The sequence below is a fragment of the Tupaia chinensis genome, unplaced genomic scaffold (genome assembly GCF_000334495.1).
Source record: "Tupaia chinensis unplaced genomic scaffold, TupChi_1.0 Scaffold000539_1, whole genome shotgun sequence".
Classification (NCBI taxonomy): Eukaryota; Metazoa; Chordata; class Mammalia; order Scandentia; family Tupaiidae; genus Tupaia; species Tupaia belangeri.
Window position 1 is genome coordinate 4,019,777 of NW_006160052.1, and position 17,718 is coordinate 4,037,494.

Genomic DNA, 17,718 nt, shown 5'->3' on the forward strand with positions numbered 1-17,718 from the left:
TGTAGTTTTTATTTTGCAATTATTCTTTGTAGTAATAGCATGACTTCAATAGCTAACCATATATGCACCAGTAGGTAGAATAGTGGTTAAGGCACTGGACTCACACATGGCCAAACACTATTCGAGTCCCACACCTGGTGGCTTGAAAATCAGACCAGAAGCATGTACGTGCATACCCCAAATCCTGAGAGGAGACTCAAGAAGAAGGAATCATGGTGTAGGCATTCCCTTTGGTGGGATGATTTCTCACTTTCCCTGTCTTTCTCTTGTCTCCTTCCAGTTAACACACGCATGCTATGGAAAAAACAAACAAACAAACAAACAACAGCCACAAAAACAGCTAACCATATATGTTGGATAGAGAGAAATTTGGAAGAGAAAAAGTTCCTCAGGAGAGATATCTGGGTATTCTGGTCCTTATAAAAATCTTTGAAATGAAACCTCCAAAGGTCTTGATGAAGCAGGACGTTACCTAAGACTTGGGAAGGCTGACTGAGCAGAGAGGCCTTCAAATATTAGTGATGGTGTGGTTGCTGCCTTTTCGCTTTGGAATGCTTCAACATTTCTTCCTTTCTGCTCATCCTTAACCTTTTCTGTAGAGGTTTTCGAAAAGGGAGAAGGATTAATATTTTTATTTAGCACAATGTCAGAAAGGTTCACCTCTAGAAAATATGGCCCATGGCCAAAGGATCATTTGGCTATGGGACATCCCATAGAAACTTCCTGGATTACTCTACTCTTCCTCTCTCTAAAAAGAACAAATTTCTGTCACATGAAACAATCCCTTCTGTGTAGTTCCTCCCTATTTTTATTTTTAAAACAAATCGATTAACTTAGGGCTCACCACTCTGTCTTTTTGCCCAGATTCTTTTGCATTTTGAGAGGGTGGGCAGAGTCTTTCTTTTAAAATTCCCTAATCGAATACATACCTCTACACTTTTTTAGAGTTATGTGTTATTATTATTATTTTTAATTTGGCCAGAGAGACAGAGAGAAAGTGAGAAAGCAAGCCACCAATTCCAGGACTCCACCCATAGTTAGCTATGTGAGAGTCTTGCACCTTAACCACCACACCACCTGCTGCCCCCAACACATACCTCTCTTAAAACCTGGTTAGAGGGCCAGCAGGTGGCATAATGGTGAAGGTGCTGGACTCCCACATGGCTGATTACGGTTCAAGTCCCAGACCCAGCAGCTTGAAACTCATGCTGGGAGTGTGTGCATAGATGCCCAAAATCCCAAGAGGAAAATGGAGAAGAGATTACAGTATGACCATAACCCGGGGGGGGGAGGGGGGATTTCTTGCTTTGTGTCTCTGTCTCTCCAGCAAGTGCACGTGCCCTATAGCAATAATATCTAAAACAAAACAAAACACTCACTAGGTTAGAATGCTGGCTTGCTGGGTTATTAAGACAAAGAGTAAACCAGTATTTATTGTAAGAGTGCTACAAATGAGCTCACTTCTACCTCTAAGAAAGTTTCTATATAGGGTCAGACCAGTTATATCTGATGCTGGAGTTCTTTTCCTACAACTAAGTGTCCTAAGTAATCAGAATTACCTAGACAAAACCAGGTCGGTACTATTTCCCCCTTACCCTATCTTCTAAGAAAGTTGAGAAAAATAAATGTTGTAATTAGGAGGGAAACCAGAGAAAGAGGCTAAAAATATCTCTAAATTTTAGGACTTATTGTGAACCCACATCAAACTGGGTCTGCAGATAGCAATACTGGTGTCCAGCCCCCACTTTGATTACCTGTCCTCCTTAGTTGAAGGTTTTGCAACCCTTAGAACACTGCATTTTTTCTAACAACCTACAAACTAAAGAAAGAAGCTAAAAAAAAGTTAGGAAAACCAAGATGAGTTCTTATATCCACCTACCACTGGAGGCCTGCTGACCTCCGTACACAGGAGTGGAGAACTCACTTATATGCTAATACTATTCACTGGATCATTTATTTACTTGCTCACAAAGTTTCAAGCCTTTCTGCTGAGCTACATCTTGTCTGGCTAAGCTCCAAAAAAAAAAAAAAGTTTTAAAATGTAAATTAAATACAAATGGCAAAAGCCATATATCTGTATAGTTACAAATGTAAGTCACAGAGACATTTTCATAAATATCCTTGTCATTAATCTTTGAAAAATTCCTATGCAATAGGCAATATGTGGGAGGGTAAGCCATTTTATTCTCACAGTTACATGTAGAAAGATCTGAGCAGTTGTAGAGATTTTTAAAGAAAAAAATAGAGAGGGCTGGCTTTATAGTGTAATTGTTAAGAAAGTCGGAACCCATATGGTCAACTACAGTTCAAATCCCAGAAGAGATGGCCCAAACTACACTTCTTACTAACTACATGACTTTAGGCCAATTGTATATTGCTCTGAGCTTCAGTTACTGTATCTGTAAAATAGAACACAAGGTCCTAAGTACGTCACATATAAAGTATGTGAAATTGTTTTATAATCTATAAAGTGCTAGGAAAATGAAAGAAAATATGCTCTTCATTTCTCTCTGGCCTTTCTCTAAGTAGGCTGATCAGAAGTGCTAAGACTTATCATCAGTAAGACTTGTATTTCTCAATCATTAAAAAGTATATATTAAGAAAATTGATATAGAGGGCCAATTTTATGGTCTAGTAGTTAAAGGAACTGGATCCCACATGGCCAACTGAGGTTCTAATCCCAGTTCTGGCTGTTTAAAAAACATCCTAAGCATGTGTACATACATACATCCCAATTCCCAAAAGGATGGCAAAACAGAGGAGAAGAAATTGTGGTGGGACCATACTCCATTGGGGGGTGTTCCCCTACTCCATCCCCTTCTCTCTCTGTTCCTGGAAAGCACATGCACCCATTTGCAATTCTTTTTGAAAGTGATTTGGAATAATATAACAAGAAAAAATAACCTCTTTTCCTTTGTCCTGGGAATTGAAGATCTTTAAGGCAAAAATAAGAATTTAAATGTGAAGGTTTCTTGCAAGTCCTCTGCTCTTTCTCTTCATTTCCTGTAGGCTGCCTTCCTTATACTGCATGTTTCATGCATACTGTACATTATAATGACTACTTTATGAATTGATGATTCTTTTATGAGAAATGGTTTACTGTGTAATCAAGCAGTGAGAGAATTGTCTCCGGGTTTGCTTACAAGAAATTCAGTTATGAATTACTAAATGTGGTGCTCACACAGCGAAGATTGAAACCTATTTTTTTGGTTTTGTTTTAAATGTATTATCAGTCATAATAGGTCAACATTTCTTTCTTATTGGGACCAACTCATGACTTTTCAGCTATCCACTCAGGAAGTCAAGTGATACTTTAAAGATCCAGTAGCGCAGTGATCTACAAATGAGGGTAAATTATAAATTACTTTAGTTAGAATTCAGCAAACATATAAAGTACTGATACACATAAGGCTCCATGCTGGGAGGAGTTAGGGAAGGACAAATATGAATAATAGATGTAACTTCTGCCCTTAAGGAATTGGAATTATGATAGCAAGAAAATAAAAGGACATGTAACAAATAAAGAACATAGTGAGAAAGAGAAAGCCAGGATCCGTGGGCATTAAGAAGAGCTGAAGGGCACGAAAAACCAAGCTTTCTATTCTGATAGATTTATTTTCATAGGAAGTTATTCTAAACCAATGGGGCTCTTTATGTATCACATTAACCTATAATAACCAATAAAGCTAACAAAGGAAGAGAAATTAATCTTTTCAACACCTTTAAAAGTTTAGGTGGCAATTCAATGGATTTTTGATATCTTTTTAGGATACAGGAGGCTGAAAAGACCTCCATTCCAATTCTAACTACAACAAAAATCCAGATCATTTACAAAATTATCTCTTGAATCCATCAGAGACAGTACTTCCAAGTAGAGAGGGACTGCCTGCACTTGTTCTCCTGGGTTAGGGCATGGGAGTAGAAGACACCAAGAACATATAAGCTGGTGATAACAAAAAATTTCGGCAAATCACAAAAGGCAGATTGTAAACTAGCATGAGAGCATAGACCCTTGAGAGTCTCAGAACAAAGCAGTCTTGCATGCACTTGTGAACTTTCCCTTCAAATATCGCTGGGCAAGCATTAAAATGACTGGGCATGTGGGGCTTGGGGATAAGGAGGAGGTAACAGGGCAGGAGATCAGGGAAAGCTGATGGTGCTTCAGGACTGGAAGAGAGGGAAGGGTAACAGCCCTGCCCGGGTTCTATCTTACCTAAGGTACAGATGCTCTAAGCTTCTAGAACAGGGAGAACACAGAAAACATATCTAAAGGCACAGCTGAAAGCTGATGCCCACTGAGAAAATGAAATAGAAAATACTCACTACTCTGCCCGGGGCAGGAAAAAGCCTGGGTGCAGACTGTTAGAGATTCCCTCTCACTTGGAACAAAACAGGATAACCGACGAGAACGCAGCACCTGTGACACTCAGAGACACAGTGCCCAAGGCTACGGCTGTCCCAGGACAACATAAAATGAACCTCCTGCATGTCGCCCTCCCCGACTCAGCTAGCAAACATTAAGTAAATGTGGCAGTCTACTGCTAAAGTAGAATATGAAGAAAAGAATCCCTCTGAGATGCAGGCTCACAATAAAAGCCTAAAGCTGAGGGTGAAATAGGAATATTAAGAAACATTCCTTGGGTGGCTGATGGTGGCTCAGCATCATGACTTTTCAGATGACCCTATGTATGTTTGTATGTGTATGTGTGTGTGTGTATACACACAATATTTACACACACATACACATAATACACACACATATATATGCATATATATGCATAGTATATATACACATAAAGCTATATATATACACACACAGACATTATATACACACACATATATACATAATACACATATACATATATACACACATATATGCATATATACATATACATAAAGCTATATATATATATATATATACACACACACACACACACACACACACACACACATTTTAGTTTATTTATTTATTTTTGGAGAGTTTTTTTTGCTATAGGGCGCGTACGCTCGCCAGAAAGAGAGAGACAGAGAGACAGAAAGCGAGAAATCACCCCTCAGGGGGATGGCTACGCCGCAATCCCTTCTCCTCCATTCTCCTCTTGGGATCTTGGGGATGCACGCATATGTACCCGGCATGAGTTTAAGCTACCAGGTCCAGGACTTGAACCACGGTCGACTACATGGGAGTCCAGCAACATAGTCATTACACCAACTGCTGGTTCCTTCACACACACATATTTTAAACTCACATCATATTCAAACTTCTGAAAACCAAAGAAAGAAAAAGCCTTAAGACAGCCAAAGAAAAAATTCATTTTACATAGAACAAAGGTAAGAACTGCCTTTGTAGATTTGCCAGAAATTTTGCAAGCCAGAAGACAAAGAACCAGAAGGAAAAAAAATGTTAACCTAGAGCTTGATGCATAGAAAAACATTTTTCAAAATATGAAGGAAAAGGGCCAGCAGTTGGTGTGGAGGTTAAGGTATTGGATCCTATATGACAGACTTCTCAGTTTGAGTCCCCGACATGGAGGCTTGAAAATCACACTGGGGGAGCTGGCAGGTGGTGTGGTGGTTAAGGGTGCTGGATTCCTACATGGTCGACCGCAGTTCTAGTTCCGGACCTGGAGGCTTACTTTCTCACTTTCCCACTCACTCTCTCTCTCTCTCTCTCTCTCTCTCACCCTGTCCCTCTCTGGTCAAATAAAATAAGTAAATAAAGTTGAATATGAGAATGGAGGATAGAGATTTTGGCGTGTCCGCCTCTAGGGTGACTGGGTGATTTCTCATTTTCTCTGTATCTGTGTCAAGCACATGCGCCCTATAGTGCAAAACTTCACACATGTGCACAAAGGAGAAGATAGTGGTGATGGTTGTGCAACAATGTGAGTGTACCTAGTACCACTTATGTACACTTAAAAATGGTTAAGATGGTAAATTTTATGTTACGTCTATTTTACCATAATAAATTACTCGAAAAAATACCTTTCCAGCTGTTTCCTGGTCACCCACATGTAGCTACCCATCATCTCCTGTAAAAATTGGAGATGGTGCAACAGGAACATGAGAATCCTTCCTTTTCAAGGGTGCCTAGAATCAGCTGCAGTCTGAGCAGGCTTAGTGACCCAGGAGGCCGTGCATTCATAGCTTTCCCACAATATAGGTGATGTCTCCTCCTCCTCTCTCTCTCTTCCTCACACTCAGCTACTTCTCAGATGCTCTCCTCTCTAGGCTCATGTCCTAAGTCTTCATCACAAAATGTCATCGTCAGTAGGGTCACTCAGCGCAGGAGACAGCAGGTCTAACCCATGCGGTCAGCGCCCTTTTGTGACCTTTAAGCCAATTCATCACCTTACTCTTGGACCTTCTAGCCACCCAGGGATGCTGGTCAGCCCCTCCTATTTATTCTGAGGTCATTTACACCACAGTCCCTCACGGATACCTAACTTGCACAGGTAGACAAGACCCCCATATCTGTGCTTTTCAGCCAGACATATATGCACCTTTTTATGTCTGTATAAACTAGATAATAGCTCACTATCATGTGAAGGCAATTCGGCCCCTCCAATGGCTACCCGAAGTAGAAACAGCAAGCTATTTTTAGAGAAAGAAATGTCTCTTTATTGGTTAAGAACATTAGACATCACAAATTTAAATAATTTTTCAGAGGTGACTGATACAGTATTTATAGGATTATACAGAATAGTAAACACATACACACAATCAAGACATAAAAAGACATTTTAAAAAATTTGTGGCATGGATCTTAGTGGGACTATGTCTTACAATAGAAAAAAGAATTGTATTAATAATCAGAAGGAAAGATTAGAGTTGAATGTATGTGGCTTTTAGTAAAGAAGTATTAATAATAGAGAAACTCAGGGACCTGATCCAAGACAGTATAATTTAGTATTTTTATGCATTATCTGAAACAGGAATGCAGGGTAGAAACTACCTGTGTCAAGTATAAAGTATAGAATCTTTTCTAAATTATAAAATGTCACAATGATGCCACAAAATGTTCTGAGTAGGAAAACACATAGGGACTGAACTTCTATTTCAGGAAGAGATGGTTTATAAAGGAAAACACTGATCTTAGAGGCAAATAATAAGAGTTCTCAAATAATAGTCACAGCCATCAGTAGCTATCAAGTATACATCATCTCCTTCAATCCTTAGCAACTCTTCAAAGTAGCCATTCTTCCTGCTGTGTAGATGAGCTCACTGAGGCTCAGAAACAGCGCGTCTAGCACTACAGTGCGGAGTGACTACAGAATGTGCCTGACTTAATCATTAGCAGCCCTCCTTCTGGAAGCTGAAATGGGATTTGCCATATATCAAGACAAAGATTGATCCAGGAACTCAATTCTGCCACTCTTGCCCTTGATGGTCTGAAAGGGAGTCTTGCTTAGCAATTAGCAGCCTGTACAAAAAATGCTGAGGCATGATTAAGCTTTGATTCCTTGGCAACTTCACAGATCCATGATATATTCAGGTCAACTAGTAGAAAACCAAATTTCACAATAGAAAATTCATTTCTGTACCTGGTAATGTTGACTTCCATAGTCCCAAATTCTAACACTCACGGCAATAATATTAGGAGGTGGGGCCTTTGAGAGGTGATTAGGTACTGAAGGTGGACTCCTCATGCATGGAATCAGAGCCCTAATAAAAAAGGCCCAAGGGAGCTCATTCACATCTTCTACCATGTGTGGGAATAGCAGGAAGGAACAACCTGTGAACCAGAAAGCTAATCCTCTCCAGATACCAAGATGAGCACCTCAGTCTTACACTTAGCCTCCAAAACTTTAAGAAATGCACTGCTGTTGTTTACAAGTGATCTAGTTTATGACATTTTGTTATCCTGGGGTATCAGGAAAGTCGTAACATGTTTTTCTATGTTTTTCTAGGCAAAAATGTGTCATGACTTTTCTGATGATTCAATAGAAGCCTAAATGAACGAAGACAAACATAGACATGCGATAGAACACTATGCAGCCTTAGAAGGGAAGAAAATGCTGGCATATATTACAACATGGACACGCCTTCGGAATACGCAGGTCACCCACGGTCAGACACTGTGTGATTCCACTTATGTGAGATACCTACAGTAGTAAAATTCATAGAAACAAAGGGTGGAATGGCAGTTTCTAGTGGCATAGGGGAGGAGGAAATGGGGAGCAGCTGTTTAATAGAGTTTCTGTTTTGTAAGATAAAAAGTGTTCTGGAGATTGAAACAAACAATGTGAATACACTTAATACTACTCAGCGATACCAAAACATAACAGTGAAAGTGGCAAAATGTATGTGTGCTTATCACAGTTTTTAAAAAATGTTGATAACTCTTCAGAAATCAATCAATCAGTTAAAAAGAAGTTAGAGTGAAGTGAAGTTGGATAAAGAACAGTGGTCCATACAGAGATTGAAAGCTAGAGCTTGAATGTTGATGAAAATGCCTCTTTGGAATTGTGTGGAAGGATCCCAAATAAATGTTACTAGTAAGTGTGAGCTGACATTACAAATTATTTGTAAAGAGAAAGATCTTCGAGAAATCCATGCTCATAGTAACTTGTTCATGGTAACATGCTTGTGAATAAAATAAACCAGCTAGAAAAATACGGAGGCTGCAGTTCTGAAGTCTATTGCAAAGTAAATTATTTAGCATGCAGAATTCTTTCACCAAAGGGACAATGTTGCCATGCAGGGGTCAGCACTACGGCACACAGGCCAAATCCAGTTCCCCAAAATGACTAATATTTCATGACATATCATGAAATTAAATTTTCAGTGTTCACTGACAAAGTTTTACTGAAATTGTAACCATGCTCATTCATTTACACATCGTCTATGGCTGCTTTCTCATATAACAGCAGGACTGAGTGGTTCTGAGAACAGGTTCACAAAGCCTAAAACCCACATATTCAAATATACTGTTTAGCCCTTTACATTTTAAACGTTTACTAACTGTGACGGTTAATTTTATGTGTCAGCTCACCTAGGCTAAGGAATGCTCAAATACCTGGTAAAACATTGTTCCTTGGTGCGTCTGCCAGAGTATTTCTGGAAGAGGTTGGCATTTGAGTGAGAAAGAGTAAGAACAGCCCACCTTCCCCAGCGTGAGTGGGCATCCTCTAATCACTTGAGAGTCCAGACAACAAAAACAAGCAACGGTGGAAAAGAGGAAAGGTGAATTCTCCCTTCATCGCCTGCTATATGCTTTGGAGCTCCTGGTTCTCAGGCTTTCCAACTCTGGGACTTACATGTATATACCCTCTACTTCCCAGGTTCTCAGGCCATTAGCATCTGACTGGGAGTTAGCCATAGGATCCCCCAGTTCTCAGTCCTTCTGACTCAGACTGAATTACACCACCAGTTTTGCTGGGTCTGCAGCTTATAGGTGCCATGCTGTGAGACTTCTCAGTCTCAATTATCATTATATATATATATATATATATGAGAGGACTTCAAAAAGTTCACGTAAAATGTGTATTATGAAAAATCTATGCATAATTTTTTTTAAAATTTGGGTACCAAAATAAACTCATGCTTTCACCTGTTTTTTCCCCACAATATTTTAGAAGCACTTTCACATACGATATACCCTATTGGTTCTGTTTCCCTGGAAAACCCTGAGTGATACACTGATCCTTGGTGTAAAGCATGGCTGGCAAAAGCTGATATTATTTGAAATGTTGTTCTGTGCTGTTAACAGAATCCGTAAGTCTACGTTTTGAGTTACCCGGTAGCATTTCCGGCTGTGAGAGTTCTAAATACCAGAACAAACCTTTCAAAGTTATACTTTCCTACCTTTACTTATGTTGCTTGGTCAATCTGAAATACCTTTACTCCACAAGAAAAACAATAAAAATACCTAACATGTATGAGTTAACAAAACTAAGCCTTTTCTAGTTGTTTTAAGCACTTTCGATGTATTTACTTTTTTTAATCCTCAGAACAGCTCAATGGGATAGTTACTATAATATGTCTGTCTACCAGTGGGAAAACTAAACCTCAAAAAAGTTAAGTAACTTCCTCCAAGTCACATTTTTAGGAAGTGCTTTAGCCAGGATATAAACTCGAGTTTAGCACAAGCTCAGATTTTGTGCTATTATCTACTGACTACAAGACTAAATGCTCTTTTTCAACTTTTGAAAGCCTTTTCGATTTTTTTTGTGTGTGTGTGCGCGTGTGTGCTCTCCAGTGAGAGAGAGCGAAAGAGAAGCCCACAATGGGGCATGGTCACACCACAGTTCTTTTCCCTCCATTTCTCTATCCCACCAGGATTTTAGGCACACGTGTCCAGTGTGTTTGTCAAGCCACCAGAACCAGGGTTTGAGCCATGGTCGGTCATGTGAGATCCAGTTCCCTATGCAGAGGGCTTGAGTGTTGTACTACAGGGTAGGTCCAAGGTCTTTCAACTCTTAAAACTTAATTCAAATGACAGTTTTTCATGAATTCTTTCTCCCAGATTTGCTATGCCTACAAGTTAAAAACAATTGCATTAATATTGGTGATCAGAAAAGTCATGAAGCATTTTTGCATAGTAAAAAATACATCATGATTTTTCCAACAACCCAATAATTTTATCGATTCTCTGCATATCTTTAAAAGTATTCAATTAATTTTATTCTGTATTCTAATTTATATGTCTCACCCTACCCCCACCTTACCCACACAAATACACAAAATGGGAGTTTTAGGCTCGATCAGGGCAAGGAATATACAATTTCTTAGTAGAATTATACCACATCACACACAGTAGGTGCATCAAAAATGTACTACCACGGGGATCAGCAATTAGTGTAATGGCTATGTCACTGGATTCCCATGTGGTCGACTGTGGTTCGAGTCCCAGACCCAGTGGCTTAAACTCACGCCAGGCGTGTGTGCATGTGTGCCTATGATCCCGAGAGGAGAATGGAGGATAAGGGATTGTGGTGTGGCCATCCCCCTGAGGGGGGGGGGTGATTTCTTGCTTTCTGTCTCTCTGGCGAGTGCACACACCCTGTAGCAAAAATCTCTCCAAAAAAAAAAAAAAAAGCACTACCACAAATGATTGAGTGGATGAATACATGAGCAGCTGGCTACTGATATTAAACAAAACACTGTAATAGAGACAATTCTTCATTTGGAAAAGATATTAATATGTTCTCATTATGAAAGACAGCAAGCTTGGTTTCATTTGCTGTTCAAAGAGACATTCTTTTCTTTTTCCAGTTTTTTTTTTCTTTTTTTTTTGCAATAGGGTACATGTGTTCACTGGTGACAGATGGAAGACAGAGAGGAGGAAAGTGAGAAATCACTCCCCGGAGGGCGACCATGTTGCAATCCCTTCTTCATTCTCCTCTCAGGATTTTGGGCATGTATGCACACGTACATAGCATAATTTTCAAGCTGCTGAGTCCAGGGTTTGAACCATGGTCAACCATCTAAGAGTCCAGCACTTTTACTACTACACCTCCTGCTAGCCCCTTGAGACATTCTTTCCTGACCCACATGACTACTGGAAGCAAGATTTAAAAATAGCCAAATAGGGAGCTTGAAGAAGTTCCTCTATTTATATGAGATCTAGCCAGAGAATCAGAGCCCCAACATTCATGTCTCCTTGGGAGACAGTGCTTCCTATCTTTTTTATTTTCTGAGTATTTTACCTGATAAAAATCCTACATAGAAGTCCAAATTATAAAACATATTAAATTATATCTCTTGTAATGAAAGCAGTAGAGGTAGAAAAGAAAGAGAAGAGAAATCTAGAAACCTTCAATTTCCAAAGGACTCCTAGGAGACCACCATAGAACTTCTAGGACACAAAACACAATTTGGCTTTGAAAACTACATTGAAATGGACGTTAACTCATTAACACATTTGAATCCATTACTACCTTCTTACTTACAAATAAACTTTTGAAAAGATAATGCTCTTCAGTGCTATCAAGATCGATATAAAAATAATCCTGTGCTCCTAATTAACAGACATATCAAGAAATGAGTCCATTATAATCCATAACAAGGGTATCAGTTGTGTTGGAGCCAAGGCTCAGATAGATATTTCACTAAGTCATCCATTATCTCTAGAGCAAAGTAGAGCCTTAGCATCATTCAATACTTGGCTGCTAACATAATGTAAAGAATGAGGTCAAGGAAGGATCTAGAGGAATCCCGAAGATAGACAGGAGAGACGTCGCGTCACAGGTTAAACCTAATGGCCGAGGTACTGGATGGTGAGGCGGTGGGGAAATGTGACGCTCTGCGAGGCAGACCCATGTGAGAAAACTGCAGGTTCATGTTCAGAGACCTCCTTGAGTATGCCCCGTATGCCTGTGCCCATGATCTGGGCTGACAGGCTAGGTGTGGCTCACAGTGCCAAGATCCCTATCGGGGATTCTGTCTCTAATAGAAGAAACAAACTTTTAAAAAGAATGATCTTCAGTGCTATCAAGATGTGATAGAGGGACCAGCAGTTAGCATAATGGCTATGTCGCTGGACTCCCAAGTAGTCGACCGCGGTTCGAGTCCCAGACCCGGCGGCTTAAACTCACGCCAGGCGCGTGTGCGTGAGTGCCCGCATGCCCAAGATCCCGAGAGGAGAATGGAGGGGAAGGTATTGCGGCGTGGCCATCCCCCCTGGGAGGGTGATTTCTCGCTTTCTGTCTCTCTCTGTCTTTCTGGCGAGCACATGCGGCCTATAGCAAAAACATCTCAAAAAAAAAAAAAAAAAAGAGGGGAAAAGACAAAATGACTCTGAGGGTCACATCTCAACATGGCCGCAGGCTGACCATGTATCACCAATGGCAAGGAAGGAGCCGACTGTCAGCTATTCCGCCAAGATGTCTCATGATTTATACATCACCTGGAAGGAGCAGATCTTTGACATATAGGCTGTCTAGTGATTGCACTATAATGTTAAGGTGAAAAATCCATGCTTGAACTGAAAAAAAAAATAATCCTTTGCTCCTAATTAACAGACATATCAAGAAATTAGTCCATTTTAATCCATAAGTAGGGTACCAGTTGTGTTGGAGCCAAAGCTCAAGTAGATATTTCACTGTGTGGAGCTAGGTGGCATCGTTAGCACTCTGGCTCTCATATAGCCCACAAACCCAAAGGCACTAGAGATTAGGCCCACAGCACAGAAACTCTAGAGGAGTTTTTCAGAAAGAAAATAGAGGGGGAAAATGAAAGGGCTTTATTCATGATCTTCAAATTGGTACAAACTAGAGATGGTATATATTCTTTTTTTAAAGAGATATTTGCTATAAGGCTTGTGCACTCTCTGGAGAGAAAGAGTGGAAGAGACAGAAAATAAGAAATCACACCCCAGGGATGGCCTGGCCATGCTGCAATCCCTTCTCCTCCATTCTCCTCTAGGGATTTTGGGCACACATGCACATGTGGCCGACATGATAAGCCGGTGGGTTCCAGGACTCAAACCATGGTCGACTATGTGGGAGTCCAGTGATGTAACCATTATGCTATCTGCTGGTCCTGGTATATATTTCAAATGTCAATTCTTAGAAATTTAGTTAAATTTTTAGTTTTAGACCAAGAAAATCTGCTTTGAAGTCCTGGTACTTTTACTTCCCAGATCTATGACTTTTTATTTAACTTCTCAGATACATGTTGTGTAACTAATAACGCTTGTCCTATCTCATGTTGCTAACTTCACATTAAAATGTGGGTGGTAAATTAAAGATATTAAGTTCTTTAAGGGCTATTTTCAAATCATCAGTTTAGAATCTAAAGTTTTTCTCTCTGTGCATATGGGAGAGTGATTGTGGAAGGATATACCAGGTTCAGAAAACCACAGAATCTCAATAAAATTGTGGAATGGATGGGTCCAGGAGATGGCTTAGCAGTCGCATCACTGGACTCCCACATGGCCAAATGTGTTCTGAGTCCTGGACCTGGCAGCTTGAAAATCACCCAAGGTGTGTGTGTGTGTGTGGGGGGGTGTGTGCACGCGTGCACATGCACACATATTCAAAATCCCAGGAGGAGAATGGAGAAGGGATTGTGGCATGACCATCTCCCCTGGGGGGTGATTTCTTACTTTCCCTCTCACTGACTCTGTCTCTCCAAGGTGAATGCATGTGCCCGATGGCAAAAACCTTTAAAAATATTTTTTCATGACTCTTCTGACAGCTGAAAGTTCAAGATCAAGGTGCCTAGAATATTGGTTTTCATGAGGCCTTTCTTCCTGGCTTGTAGATGGCCACCTTCTCGCTGTGTCAACTGCCTTTCTTCTGTGCATGTACAGTCCTAGTTTATCTTCCTCTCCAGTCCTACTGGATTAGGACCCTACCCTTAAGACCTCATTTAGTTCTCAATTACCTTCTCAAAATACCTGTATCCAAAACATAGTCCTATCAGAGATTATGGCTATAATACATGAATTATTGGGAGGACATAATTCAGTTCATAACAGGATAATCTGACAAAATTTGAAAGATCTGTGCAGTGAAAACAATTATTATTACTGAGAGAAATAAAAAAACTAAATAAATTAAAAGATATTTATTAATCTACAGACTCAATTCAATTTTAATACAAATCCTAAAAATTTATTTAGTAGAAATAGACAAGCTGATTCTAAAATTAATACAGACATGCAAAAGACCTAAAATAGCCAAAATAACTCTGAAAGAGAAAAAGAAATTGGAAGACTAACACAATCTGATTTCAGGAACTATTCAGGGGCTGACCACATAAGCCTAAGGGTAATGGGAGCCAGATCCCACATGGCTGACTGCAGTTGGAATCATGGCTCCTGCAGCTTGAAAAACATACAAGGTGCATGTGTATGTGTGCCCCAAATTCTGACAGAATGAAGAAATGAAGAAGAAGGAACATGATATGACCACAACCCATTGTGAATGCTTTTTTCCTCTCCTGTTCTCTCTGTCTCCAGAGAGCATGTGTGCCCTCTGGCAACTAAAATAATGAAAAATGTGAATAAGTAGAATTTAATCTGGGTAAAAGAATAAACAATTTAAGAAGCAGATAAACTATTTTTCTAATGAGAGCAGCAACTTTCAGAATATGATTACACATTGTTTAAGTAACAAAGATTAGTTTTGTGTATTAATAATGAAAACAATCAAGATTTGAAAAAATTATATTTATAAGAAAAAAATACCTTTAAAAATTTTTATAATTAAAACTGTGACATCCAATAAAGTATCAGCATAATTTATTTTCTATAGATTTGTGGGGCCACTGCTCTTTAGGGTGGTTAATTTTTCTAAAAATTTAGATTCCACATAATAAATCATTATTGAGATTGAACTTTTTTGTTTGTTTCTTTGTTTGTTTTTTTGAGAGGTTTTTGCTATAGGGAGCATGTCCTTGCCAGAAAGACAGAGGGACACAGAGAGACAGAAAGTGAGAAATCACCTCCGAGGGGGGAGGGCCATGCCACAATCCCTTCTCCTCCCATCTCCTCTCGGGATCTTGCGCATGCAAGCATATGCGCCCGGCGTGAATTTAAGTCACTGGGTCTAGGACTTGAACCATGTCGACTACATGGGAGTCCATTGACATAGCCATTATGCTAACTACTGGTCCCAAGAGGTAAGTTTTTGATTCCATTTATATTTCTAATGAACTTTTATTTTTAGGAAGTGGACTAAAAAGAGAAGTAATTTCAAGGAAGTATTTCAGAAGGCTAAATATTCAGGCAGATCTTAACCTGTTTTATATGGAATTCTACATAAGTTGAATTAAAGTTTAACTAACTAAAATTTTAATTTGAAATGCACAAAAGGAACAAATGTGGAGCATAATTTTCATTACATATATTATTTGTGCCACACTATAAAATACTGTTAGAAAGCAGATGGGCAAAGTTTTCCAAAATAATTACATCAAAGAGAAGTATATTCTTTCTAAGTAGCTAAAGTGACTCTGGAGACCATTTTTAGTAAGCAATCATAGGTTCCGTGCAAAGGCATATGGTTTCCAATAATAGAATAGTACTACAAATTAAACACCAACAAATACAAGGGAACTTCAAAAAGTTCAATGAAAACACAGAATTAAAGCATGAGTTTATTCTCAATTCTCCTCAACCTATTTATAAAGATTCAAAAGGAAGGAACCCTCTCAGACTCATCCTATGAGGTCTCCATCACCTTGATCCCCAAAGCAAAGACATAACAAAAGAAGAAGACTACAGACCAATATCCCTGATGAATAAAGATGCACAAATCCTCAACAAGATACTAGCAAATTGTACCCAACAACACATCAAAAAATGACACACCAGGACTAGGTAGGTTTTATACCAGGGATGCAAAGGTGGTTCAACATACACAAAACAATAAATGTAATTTATTTTAACAGAAAGATAAAAAAAATTATATTAATTGATGCAGGAAAATCATCTGATACAATACAATATCCCTTCATGATTAAGACTCTCAGCATAGCTGGTATAGAAGGGACATTTCTCAACATGATAAAATCTATACATGATAGGCCTATAACTAACAACCTACTGAATGGGGAAGAGCTTTTAGCTTTTCCTGAAATAAGGCATGGCTGCCCATTTTCCCCACTCTTTTTCAACATAGTACGGGAAGTCCTAGCCAATGCAATCAGATAAGGGAGTAAAACAAAAGACATTAATTAGGAAAAGAAGAAGTAGAATTATCTCTGTTTGTTGATGACATAAGTATAAACATAGAAAATAAAAAAGAATCCATCAAAAAACTAGAAATTATTTTTAAAAATTAAGTAAAGTGTATGTCAACAAAATTGATATATAAAAATCTATATCATTTTTATACACCAACAATGAACAAAATGAGGTAAAATTGAAGAAAGAAATTCTATCTATAATAGCCACACACAGAACAAGATACCTAGGAATAAATCTAACCAAAGAGGTGAATGACCTCTACAAGAAAAAATGCAAAAAATTGAAAAAAGAAACTGAGCATAATACACAGAGCAGAAAGACATCCCATGTTCCTGGATTAGAAGAATTAATATAATCATAATTAAGTTAATTTACATATCCAATGTACTTTAAATCAAATTACCAGATACTTTCTTTACAGAAATAGGAAAAGCAATCATAAAATTTGTCTGGAATCATAAAAGGTCCCATATCACTAGAGCAATACGGTGCAAAAATAATAAAGGCATCTCAAAATATATTACAAAGCTGTGATAATCAAAAAAACATGGTATTGGCACAAAACCAGGCATGTAACCCAATGGAACAGAATGGAGAACCCCAAAATAAACCCCTAAACATGCAATCAACTGATCTTTCACAAAGGACACAAGACAATACAGATGGGAAAAGAAAGATATTTTTAGCAAATGGTGCTGGATGAACTTAATATCCACATGCAGAAAAATGATTCTAGACCCCTGCCATGTGAGAGCTGGCTTCCAATGCACAGTGCTTAACCACTACACCACAGGAAGTAGTCTATTAAAAATTTAATAGCACATCTATGTGAGAAGAATATTGCTTATTTAATGCATAGACAATATAGTTAACAACCATATGAATCCAGGATTCCTTGTAAAATAAGAGGGAGACTGAGTTCTTAAATGAATGCATATTCATACTTACATAATCATATTTTTGCCTATGAAATATTGTTAATTATACACTAATGCTCCAAGGGACTGTGACATGGTTATCTCCCCTGAGGGGTGATTTCTCACTTTCCCTCCCTCTGTCTTTGTCTGTCTCTGGAAAAT

General features: G+C 38.8%; 1 long non-coding RNA gene across 1 annotated transcript in view; it reads left to right on the forward strand.

Moving 5' to 3' along the window:
- The window catches only part of LOC102495358 (uncharacterized), an 11,214-nt gene extending 3,027 nt beyond the window's left edge, over nt 1–8,187 (forward strand). Inside the window, exon 3 of the long non-coding RNA XR_335809.1 lies at nt 7,911–8,187. This is a non-coding gene — a long non-coding RNA (uncharacterized LOC102495358). The remainder of the gene's footprint in view (nt 1–7,910) is intronic.
- Nucleotides 8,188–17,718: the final 9,531 nt, after the last annotated feature.